The 12,168-nt window shown below is 47.4% G+C and overlaps 1 non-coding gene across 1 annotated transcript; it reads left to right on the plus strand.

The window, feature by feature from the left end:
• Positions 1–10,945: 10,945 nt before the first annotated feature.
• On the plus strand, positions 10,946–11,017 carry TRNAT-CGU (transfer RNA threonine (anticodon CGU)). Its single transcript has one exon. It is a non-coding gene; the product is annotated as a tRNA-Thr (tRNA).
• Positions 11,018–12,168: the final 1,151 nt, after the last annotated feature.

Below are 12,168 nucleotides of genomic sequence, written 5' to 3' on the forward strand. Positions count from 1 at the left end.
CACGAAAGAAATTAGTGTCATGGAAATATGTCTGGACCATAGGGGGTAAGGTGTGCGCACGTCAACATGGACTGATGCTCTGAGGGTCACTGATCATGGTGATCTGGAAAAAATGACTGGGTAAGGTCCGTTTCCTAAGATGGACTGTCGCACCGCCATGAACTGCGAGCCAACTTATGCTGGCTATAATGTTGAATGTTTCAGAACGAAGCTCGGCTCTCTATGGAATGGGCTCAGTGCTATTCATTTTAATGCTCGAAGTATCAAACACAAGGGTGAAGATCTGAACTTGTTTTTTACTTCCATAAAGCATATATTAGATTTTTTGGTGTTTACAGAAAAAGGCTAACATCCCATGAGGATCATCCCCACTTTGACAATTATACTTATAATGGATTATTAAGGCCTCACTGCAAGGGTGGTGGTCTCGCTATGTATGTAAATAAATTGTACAAACATTCTGTGATAGATGAATTTTGCGTAATAGCTTCTAATGTGGAATGCATTACTGTATCTACTAAAAATGTAGTGGTCGTTGCAATATACAGACCTCCCACCGGTAACAAACGGCACTTCTTCGACTTCCTTAAAAAATACTTGGTGTATCTAACTTCTACCGGGTGCGTATTTATTATTATGGGTGACATAAATATTAACCTATTGTAGAACGATTCATGTGCAACGCAATTCAATCCTTTGCCTGCTGGAATTGGATATCTTTACCCACAAGGGTAACTGTTGAAACAAGTAGTCTACTAAAGGTATGTATCACAAATCTGCTGTCTAATACCATTCTCTCTGGTGTCCTATCCCATGGCATCAGCGATCATTTGCCAATGTTTTGCATCCTGCCTCTCACGCACGACATATATGTTAAGGTCCCATGGTTATACAGCGTAATTAATGCTAACACGATGGGTATGTTCAAAACATTATTTAAAAGTTCACATTAGGATAATGTGTACGATACAACTGACGTAAACAAAGCGTATACCGCGTTTATTAAACAGTTTCTTTGGCGCTACAACAATGCCTTTCCACTAAAAGAAACGAAAACTTGCAAAAAGTTTAAAAAAGCTTTGGATGACTCGGGAACTATACAAAAGAATAAAAACGAAAAACCATTTGTAACACAACTTTATCAAGAGCCGTGATGCCAACACTCTAATTGAATTTAAGAAATACAGAAATACACTTAACCAGGATATAAAAGTATCTAAATCTACTTACTATATTGATCGGTTTACAAAAGTAAAGTCTGACAGTAGAAAAGTTTGGCGTGAGATTACTTTTTTAACTAATAGATGTAATCCAGACCCACCCCTTACTATTATGACAGTCGATGGCGAACTTACAGGCTCTGATCTCGCAATCACTTTCAATGATTTTTTTCATTAATGTGGCAGATTCTATATGTACGTCCGTGACCACATCAGTGCCAGACGCACTTTCTAATCTAATCACTCCCTCACAAAATTATATTGCGCTTATGCCAACTACTACTCATTAAATAGCTTCATTAATTCATAAGGTAAAAAATCATGTTTCACATGGGCATGATAGTATACTAGCAGGACCTTAGAAGCATGTATCTTCTTTAATATGTGACGTCTTGTGTTATATCGCAAGTCATATGTTAGAAAGCGGAGTGTACCCGGATCAGCTGAAGATAGCACGTGTATGCCCAGTTTACAAAAGTGGGGGAAAGAATGACATATCTAATTATAGACCCACTTCTGTTCTACCCATTTTATGAAAAGTCATTGAAGGCGTCATTAATACTCGTCTCGAAAATTTTTCCATAAGTACAATCTTATTAGTTCCCCGCAGTATGGATTTCTGAAAAACAAATCAACAGAGCAGGCGCTGTTAACAGTAAAAGAAAAAAAAATTATTAAGAATATCGAAATGAAACTGTACACTCTTGGCCTTTTCTTAGATATTTAGATCTAAGTAAAACTGTCGGTTGTTTGTATAAGATATCTCATTTTGTTGCCCCTCTGGTTAAAGATATCCATGTATTACGCACTCCTGTACTCAAGGTTATCATACTGTATTCTTGTTTGGGGAACTACGACGCCCAGCAATTACCTTAAACTAATTTCAATTCACAAACGCGCTTTGCGTGCTGTTGACGGGTTTCATGGCAGACCTTCAGATTTACCTACCTCACCGCTATTTCAGAAACATGATATCCTTAAAGTAAAAGAAATCTATAATTTCTGGCTACTTAAGTACAGTCGCCCAAATCTTTAACTGGTGTGCGGGAGCGGCGACTTTTCCGTGCGTCAGCGCCGTTTGACGGGGCGAGGCTGGAAACAGTCTGAGGCTAAGCGCATGCGGACAAAGCGCGCTCAGCTGGGCCCATCGTCTACTAGGCTGTTTCCAGCCTCGCCGCGTCATACGGCGCTGACGCCCGGTAAAGTCGCCGCTCCCGCACACCAGTTAAAGATTTGGGCGACTGTACATCCATCGTCATAAATGGTTCTTTTTCTGTCCAGATAATTCCAGCAGCCGATATGCTCTCTGGACGAAACGTAAGCTCGTTCCAATCACACGCACCCAATTACGGCAAGCAAACACTAAGCTACCAAATTCCCACTGTAATAAATCAATTTCTCTTTGAAACTGAATATTACCTTCCACAGAAACGTTTTAAATCTACAATTAAAAGTGCCTGTTGGAACAAACGGAATGAGATACTTATTTAGTCGACAGACTTTGTATTGATTTGTATTTTTTTAATACCTTTGAGATGTTTCTTTTTTAACGCACATCTTACATTTGTGATATTGTTTCTGAGTTTTAGGACTGACATATTTATGTTTGTAAAAATTATGTATATTTGTACTACGCATACGATAAGTAGTGTATGCGATTTATTCTTTTCTAATACAAATTTCATGCATTTCAACTTACTGCGTCATGCTTTTTACAATGCTTGAGAAATTAATTCTGAATTTGTTGTGAAGTGCTCTTGCACGATGCCAGCTGTTCTACGGGTGACCAGGACCTTGTCAGGCTCTTGACTTTTGTCTTGGCGTCCTCTTTTCGTTGAAAAGAAACAAACTTTCACTTTCACTTGTAGGTTGAGGACGCACGTACGAAAAAAATTGGAGGACGCTTAAGCTTCGCCTTCAAGAGTGGAACGCGACAGCGTTCCCGTCGACCCGCCAAGGGGTGTAAGACAATGCGCTACAGGGCAGCCATCACTTACGAGGCGCCCCGCATCGGACCCGGTGAGCGTCGAGCCATACGGTCGAGCAACGCGACGTTCGGCGCAGCAACGAAACGTGCGCCTGAGCAAGCGGAACGAACCGAAGAACTCGGTATCTCGGAGGGGGAAATGATACACGCCAGCCAAACGTCGTGATCGGCACGGGCAGAGAGATAGACAGATAGCGATCTAAAGAAAGGAAGGACGCTTGATTCTGCAGAGGGAGCAAGGCGAAGCGTTGTCAGGGGAGAGAGAGTCCGGGCCGCGAACCGCCTCGCACCGGTCCTCGCAGCTCCAATGCGCGCGTGGCGCGCCATCTGTCGGGGCAGCGCCGTACATGGAGAGGAGGGGGTCTTCTGTGTTTGCCGCAAGATGGCTCTGCGTGTGCGGAAAGCGCAGAAGAAATGCAGCGGAAACGCACTTCGCTACTCGTGTAATTGCGACTTCTGTAAGTTACATGTTAATAACTACCGATATACACCGCAGTATAACTTTCTACGGCTCGTTTCAAAGGCAACACCGCATTCACTAGAGGCGCGTTTGTACCGCTTGGAAGCGTCGAACTCGTGGCTGAGTGGTAGCGTCTCCGTCTCACACTCCGGAGACCCTGGTTCGATTCCCACCCAGCATATCTTGGAAGTTGCTTTTTATATATGAAGTGCCTGCCATGATTTATCGCTCACGGTCAACGCCGCGGACGCCGACACCGACGCCGACGACACCGGCTTTTCTGCGATACGAGCTCCTTAACGCTATCGCGTTAAAAACGATGCTATACTTCCTACAGTTCGGCCGGGGTCCTGCCTTCTTCAGGGAATACATGAATACTTAAATACGTACCTGGCATAGGGACCCTCTATGCAACAACATATGTTGCATATGTTGCATTGTGTTGCTTCCACTCGAGGCAACCCTGGTGGAAGACGGAGTTGCAAACTTGGACCCAATCTGTGAAGACATGTGTTCGTGAATTTACTGGTGTTCCACAGAATTAGCGTAAGCTCGCGTGCGAGGGAGCGAAGACTTGTGGCTGCATCTGTTCTTGACAGCGGTATTGGTACAATCTGGGCACCATCATGGGCCGACCGGGCAGCGTCATCCGCACTGTCATTTCCCGAAATTCCGCAGTGACCCGGTATCCACTGGTAGATGATGTTGTATCCCTTCTCGATTGGGTAATGGTGGAGTAGTCGGATGTCTGCGACTAATTGTACATTTGGTCCGTGGTTGAAAGGGGACAGCAGACACTGGAGAGCTGCCTTTGAATCACAAAAGATGGACCAGGAATGTGGTGAATTGGGACCTATAAACTCCAGAGCAGCACGAATAGCTGCGAGTTCTGCAGCCGTCGATGATGTAACGTGAGACGTCTTGAATTTGATAGTGACAGATTGAGCGGGAAGTACCACTGCTCCAGCTGAACTGTTACAGGAGACAGAACCGTCCGTGTAAACGTGAGTGTGGTCGTTGTGTTTTTCATGTAAGAATGAAAGGACGGTTTGTTTGAGGGCGATAGATGACATTTCCGTTTTCTTTTTGATTGCGGGAATAACAAGAAGGGCCTGGAGTGGATGCAGGCACCACAGCGGTAGAGATGGCCATGCTGCAGGTGTGAAGTTTGGCGGTAAACCTCCGTGGTTGGCGGCAATAATTCTGCTAAACGCTGAACGAGGTCGAGCGGCAGGAAGGGAGGCGAGATGATGCGATGGAAGTCGCGCAAAGTGCCTGATGTGCACCCGTAAGGAGTCGACGTGAATATACGTATTGATAGGATGGTCATGCGCGATGGCTATTGTTGCTGCCGTTGATGCACACCTCGGAAGGCCAAGACAAATTCTCAGAGCTTGAGCTTGTACAGATTGGAGGGCTCGGAGGTTGGCCTTACTGGTCCCACCTAGTACAGGTAAGCTGTAGCGTAGGAGACCCAAGAACAGTCCGTTATAGAGTTGGAGCATTGAACGCACAGACGCACCCCATGACTTTCCTGCAAGAAATCTGAGCACGTCTGTTATCATCACTAGTTTCCTCTTAAGGTAAGAGACGTGAGGACTCCAGGAGAGGTCTCGATCTATTATTACTCCTAGAAAACGGTGCGTCTTCTTGTAGGCAATTGGCTGTCCATTAATTCTAACAAGGTATTGTCTCATTACTTTGCGTGTGAAAGCGACAACAGAGCACTTCTGAGAGGACACCTCCAAACCTCGTGCTCGAAGATAGCTGGATGTTAATGTGGCCGCTTTTTGCAGTCTGGCGCGCACCTGTGGACGCGTCGCTCCTGATGACCAAATGCATATATCGTCTGCATAGATCGACACATGGACGGATTGTGGAACGGTGTGAACCAGGTCGATGAGCACGAGGTTAAATAGAGTGGGACTCAAGACTCCGCCTTGTGGTACTCTGCGGTAGGTGTTGTGCTGTGATGATGCACCATCCTCTGTTTGCACAAAGAATGACCTGTCTGTCAAGTAGCTGAATATCCATCGAAACACAAGTCCCCCTAGGCCGACGTCGCCCAAGGCGTCCAGGATGGCTCGATGTGTTACGTTGTCATAAGCGCCTTTAACGTCTAGGAACATCACCGCTGACAGTCTTCTTAGGCTTTTTTCGTGTTGAACAGACGAGACAAGATCTATGACGTTGTCTACCGAAGAGCGCCCGCGTCGGAAGCCTGCCATAGCGTCAGGGTATATCTTGTAGTGTTCTAGATACCACTCTAGACGTGTCAGCACCATCCTCTCCATCACTTTTCCTAGACAACTGGCCAGAGCAATGGGACGGTAAGACGCCACGTCTAGGGGTGATTTACCTGGTTTGAGCAGAGGTACAAGGCGGCTGGACTTCCATGCAGCTGGAACCACTCCTTCCCGCCAGGAATTGTTGTACACCTCTAGAAGAGCATGCCGGGCTGCTTGACCGAGGTTGCCAAGAGCTGTGTAAGTCACCCCGTCAGGCCCAGGCGATGAGGAACGTCTACACGCTGCCAACGCCGCTTGTAACTCTTAGATGGAAAACAGATTGTCCATACGAGAATCCCGCGAGATTGGAACGTCAAGGGGGTCATGTACGGGGAACGAGGATGGTGGACCAGCAATCCTTAGACAGAAATCCTCCGCTACGTCGATCTCTCGGCGACCTTGACTGAGAGCCAGGCATTTGAAGGGGTGGCGTTGTTGTGGTGATGCTCGAAGACCGCGCACCGTTCTCCATATATGTGATAGGGGTTTATGTGGATCAAGGGAATCACAAAATCTCTTCCATCTTACAGACTGCAGGGAGTTGATCCAACGTTGAATCTTCTTCTGTATACGTCTCGCCTCCCTTAGGTCGTAGATGGACTTGGTGCGCCTGTACCCCCGTTCCGCGCGACGGCGAATTGCTCGAAGCCGCTCCAATTCTGCTTCGAATCCAGAAAATTTAGGAATAGGCCTAAAAACTCTTGTGGCTTCTCGAGCAGCGTCGTTAATGAGCTCCTCGATGTTGCCAGGTGGGCATTGTTGGATATATTGGCAACTCTTCTCCATGAGTAACTTGTATTTAGGCCAGTCGATGTGTTGAAGAACTGTGGTAGAGTGTGACTTGCGTATGCCATCGATTTTAACGTATGTTGGAACGTGGTCACTACCATGTGTTTCGTTGACCGGAAACCATTTCACATTGGCACTGAGGCATCTTGAAACAAAAGTTAAGTCCAGGCAGCTACTGTATGTCAATCCCCGCAGAAAAGTGGGACTGCCATCATTTAGGCAGCAGAGTTCATGGTCCGACGCGAAGGATAGTACACGTCTTCCTCGACAATCCATCTTCGAGCTTCTCCATAGCGGGTGACGGGCATTGAAATCGCCGGTAAGAATCCATGGTCCAGGTGTCGCTGCTAAAATGGTACTTAGTCTTGCGTTGTCAAATCGACTCGAAGGTGAAATGTAGGCACCTACCAGCGTGAGTGAAACGTTCTTGCATTTTATAGTCAAACATACGTACTATTGTCGTCATCAGGTGCCACTGGGTGTAAAAGATAAGTGAAATCGCATCTGACGTAGACGATGACTTTGCTACGGTAGGTATAGGTGGCAGACATGAAAGCTTCATATCCTGATAGGCGGAAGGCGCTCTCAATGTTTGGCTCACAAATGACAATGATTGGAAATTTGTGCTTGAAAACAAGCGGACGAAAGTCCGAAATGCGGGATTTAAGGCCTCTGGCATTCCACTGAAAGAGGAACGCTTCCTTGACTTCTTTAAGGAAGTAGTGCTGAGGAGCAGCCATGGTGCTTCTCAAGACCAGTATTTCAGTATTTCAGTATTTTCTCAAGGCAGTATTTCAAGTGCACCTCGAGCTGCCGGAGTATGTATGGCAGTCAGCAGTACTCGTAGCGTGTTCATAAGGGCCCGTATCATGGTGACGACTTGTTTGTCGTCGTCTGGGCTGCTGCCAGAAGCTGAAGCATAATTCGGCGAGCGTGCTACATCTTGCTGCTCCGCTGGTTTGTCTAGCCTTAGCAACGGCGGCCACTCCTCGCATGAGGCAATGTCGTTCGGGACTTTCTGTTTAGGAACCTCGTTGCTAGTATTGCTAGTTTTCTGTGGAAGTTTGTGGACTGTCAGTGGACGCGGTGCATCCCCAGCAATAGCAGTGGGTTTCCTAGATCTCCGGCGATGTGAACGCCGACGTCGCACTTTAGCGGCAGCCTCCCTGTGTGACGAGCCATCTATGACCATTTGCCTCAAGACTTTAAGCTCATTTTTCACGCGTGGGCAAATCTTTGAAGATGCGTCATGAGAGCCTTGACAATTGGCGCACTTTTGGTTTTCTGCACGACATGCATTAGAGCTGTGCGACCCAGAGCATCGTGAGCACACGGCACCATTTGTGCAAACAGCATTAACGTGCCCTATCTTTTGACACTTCCGGCACTGAAGCGGCTTTGGAATAAAAGGCCGTACTACGTGTCTGAAGTGCCCGACCTTGACATGTGACGGCCGGCTGTCTCCTTTAAATGTTAGCTTCACACGGTGCGAACTCCCCAGGCGACGGGCTTGCAATATGGCAATTCCCTCTGTCGCTGGCTTAATGAGTATATGCAGGTCAGCATCGCTAATGGAATTGTCGACGTCATACACCACACCGGCCGTAGAGTCACGATCGTCTTGTTTGTAGCAGCGTACGTTGACGCTATCCAGCACCTTAACGTTACTCAGAACGTCTAGTGCGCTGCGGTTTGTGACATCTATAGCGAGAATGTTCTTTCGGGCGTTGATCCTTACATCTTTGATCTGACCCGGAACAAGCGCCTCGAGCGATACAGACGTAGCTTGGCGGTTGAGCCGGTTTAGATTGTCGCTAGGAGCCACAGGCACGAATAAAATTGTGTGGTCCGATGACTTTCGCCTCGGGACCACAGTTGTCTTACTTGTGGAAGGAGATGTCCTGACGAGTCTTGTCTTTGCTTTGCGTTTTGCAGTGACGAAGTCACTGTCATCCGAGGTTTCATCCCTGGTCGTTGAATAGATCACAGTGTCCTCGCTGTCGGTTTCACTCGGACGACTAGATCGCTTTCTCGGAGGTGCCGCTGTTGACGTGGAAGGACCCGGCACCCCTCCAGCTGACTCCACGTCCATCGCCGTAGTGAAGGGAGCGGCGTCTCCCACAAGGTAGCTTGAAATTAGCAGAGACAGAAAAACAGCGTTCCATACAACGCACTTCATAGAGGCGAGACGTGCGAAAGTGGTGAATGGACGGCATTACAAACAAGAGCAATTCGCTTTTACATATATTGCGTTGAAAAATACCCGACTCATCCTAAACAATACCGTACATATCACGAAAACATCCGATTTCCAAGCGTTCCCTCATTCCCAGGCCTTATTTCCTGCACTTTAAGAGCACAAATAAACGGGCGACTGCACGTTTCCAAATAGCTTGGCTTCAATCTACGCGACAGTGCGCTACGACCCGCCGTGGTTGCTAAGTGGCTATGGTGTTGGGCTGCTGAGCACGAGGTCGCGGGATCGAATCCCGACCACGGCGGCCGCATTACGATGGGGGCGAAATGCTAAAAACACCAGTGTGCTTAGATTTAGGTGCACGTTAAAGAACCCCAGGTGGTCAAAACTTCCGGAGTCCTCCACTACGGCGTGCCTCATAATCGGAAAGTAGCTTTGGCACGTAAAACCCCATAATTTAATAGTGCGCTACGAATACACACAGGTGACCACTATACAGGCCCTCAACCATAGAGACCATGCTGGGCGCTCGCAGAATTCCTTCTACTCGCACTCAAGACAAATCAAATTCTTCGGTGCAAAGCCTGTTTCCGTCGCTCAGAAGTTTCTAGTTCTTGGTTTTTGAGCTCCTCGGCGTTATCTTTTACGCGTTCTGTCGGCGCAAGCAGCGCACTCCCATATTATTACTCTTGGCCATCACTCGTCGCGTTTTCGACAAGCGTGAGTACCGAAAGGAGGTATATGTTATTGCGGGGCCATAAAAAAGTGTCACCAACTTGTTCCACTAAGATTCAGTAGACGCCGAACTAACTTTGTGACCACCGCCGAGCTGCCTTTCGCTGCGTCACGACAGGCGCGGCGAGTGTGCCTCGAAATTATCTCAAAATGTAACGAAATTAATTACAATCATGTTGGTGGTCAGAGAATGGGTCACGAACTTGTCCCAGTAAGATTCAGTACACGCGAAAAAACTACGTCACACGGCCGATCTGCTTGTCGCTAACTGCGTCACAACTCCAGCTGCGGCGAGCGCGCCCCAAAACTACCGAAATTAGTTACAATAATGAGAGATTCGCAGAAAGCGTCGCAAACACCTCCCAGTACAACTCATTAACTCAAATAACCTGCGGCAGGACCGCTGAGTTGTTTTTCGCTAACTGCGTCACAAGTCTAGGTTGCGTGGCGTAAGTCTAATTGCTCGAAGTGCGTCGCAGACTGTCAAATAAAAATTCGTACCTTGCCCTAGTGCAATAGTGTAGGGGTGCCGTGTCGAAGTACAGAAGGAACCCAAGAATACGCCGGGAGCCCAAAAAACTAGGCTTAAAAAAAAAGAAACACGCAGGCGGGTCGCCGAATAGGCCAACGCCTACATGCGCAGCCGGCCTCGCTCGCTTCGGTGGCGTGTCTGACGCACGCATCTGGCGCGTCATTGACCTTGTCGCTAGGTAACGCAAGAAAAGTAAGTCGCAAAGTATAACTTAATTTATGCGCACATGTTTTAGTTTTGCCTGGAAAGAATAAAATAAAAAGAAAATAAAACAGTTGCTCCTACCTTCATTTCAAATTCTTTATTTTTCCGATGCTCATGGCAGCAAACGGCCGACATTAATACTAGTGTGACGTATTTCCTGTTGTCAGTTTTTGCCGAGTGTCCCCTCTTGTTTAGCTCATCTGTCTATGATGTTACCACACCAAGTCGCCCAGCGCTTCTTACGTTTGATTAAGAAATATTCAGCCAAGGCTGTACTTCACCCGCGCTGTTTTGACTTCACATCCGTATCGGCCATAACGTTTCCTCATCCACCAAATTTAATCACGGTGGCTTATCGTTCTCCCTGGACCAGTTGCCTTCACCTAAAGAAAAAAAAATCACGTACTCGTGACGCCTGCGGCAGAAAGGATCATCCGCCGCCAAGGTTTGTGAGTGTTGACGCTGGCTAACACTCCCGGGGTTAGTTGTAGTAGTAACACATAAATACCACACAAAGTGGACGGGAAAACGGCGCCGCAGTAGCTCAGTTGGTAGAGCATCGCACGCGTAATGCGAAGGCGTGGGATCGTTCCTCACCTGCGGTAAGTTTTTTCATCCACTTTCATTTCCATTAATTTATCATTTATTTAATTGAATTAGTAAGTACGAGTAATTTCCCCTGTGTTTTCCTTAGTGTCACTGTTTGTTGGCTTCTGATGCTACCCCCTGACCAATCGCTCAATAAGTACCACTCGACAGTACGGCGATTATTACAGGCATGCACATTCCTTACGCCATCGCTGTAGAGTCACATCTACCCAGATGTTTACACAACACAACGCAAAACGTGCGGGGCGGCTAGCGCCGACCTCAGCCACATAATCTGTGCATATCCTGCAGCGACACACACCAATAAACACAGCATTAACGCTACATTTAAAATCACAACGACCGAGCAGTGGGAGGCTGTGCTGCTCAGCGCATGCGCGGAGAACCAACTCTGGACAGGCCGGCTGGCCGACGCCGCCGTCAAGACTCAAGATCTGACCACCGCCTGAGGAAGGGGAGCTCCGATAAGGCTAATCTCCAGGCCCCTGCACCCCTTGACCCCAACAAGGATATTCAATAAAGCTTTTCTCTCTCTCTTCTTTTCGAACTCTAAGTGGACAAGGGTGACAAGTCTACCTTCCCTATAAGCCTGAAGCAGGGAGAAACCATTTTCACGGAAGCGTTAAAGAACTTCTCGCACCCCCTATTTTCTTGCCTAGACCGGCGTGGGTACACGACTTCACAAGCCCATCAACTTTCCGCGGAAGACAACTGTCAATGCTGGACCGCCATTTTTGCTGTTCTCCTATAAATTGCCAGGAAGTGGTGTGCTTGAACTTTAGGGGCAGCTCCAAATTTTGATACTTTTTTCAGTACTTCAGTGCGTCTTCCGAGATGTTTACCACGCCAAGCAAGACCAAGCTAGCTAGACCAGCTTGCGTGATCGTCGTCCTTTTTGACGAATGAGTAAGTTGCCAAGCATTCTTTGCCGTGCCGTTTCTTTCATCCTAGCAGCTAGAGACCTGATGCACTGCAACTTTGGTGCCGCAATCCTGGAAGGGTCGCACGTAGATCAAATAACACGTAACCCGTTGATGCGGCTTAGGGTGGCGTTAGCGCAAGGAATCCACCAAGCCCATTGACTGCTACGTCAGGTTGTAGAAAATGAAGGAAAATGGTTTATTAGCTTAGTTACACGGCTCCAGTA

The sequence above is a fragment of the Dermacentor albipictus genome, chromosome 1, assembly GCF_038994185.2.
Source record: "Dermacentor albipictus isolate Rhodes 1998 colony chromosome 1, USDA_Dalb.pri_finalv2, whole genome shotgun sequence".
Lineage (NCBI taxonomy): Eukaryota > Metazoa > Arthropoda > Arachnida > Ixodida > Ixodidae > Dermacentor > Dermacentor albipictus.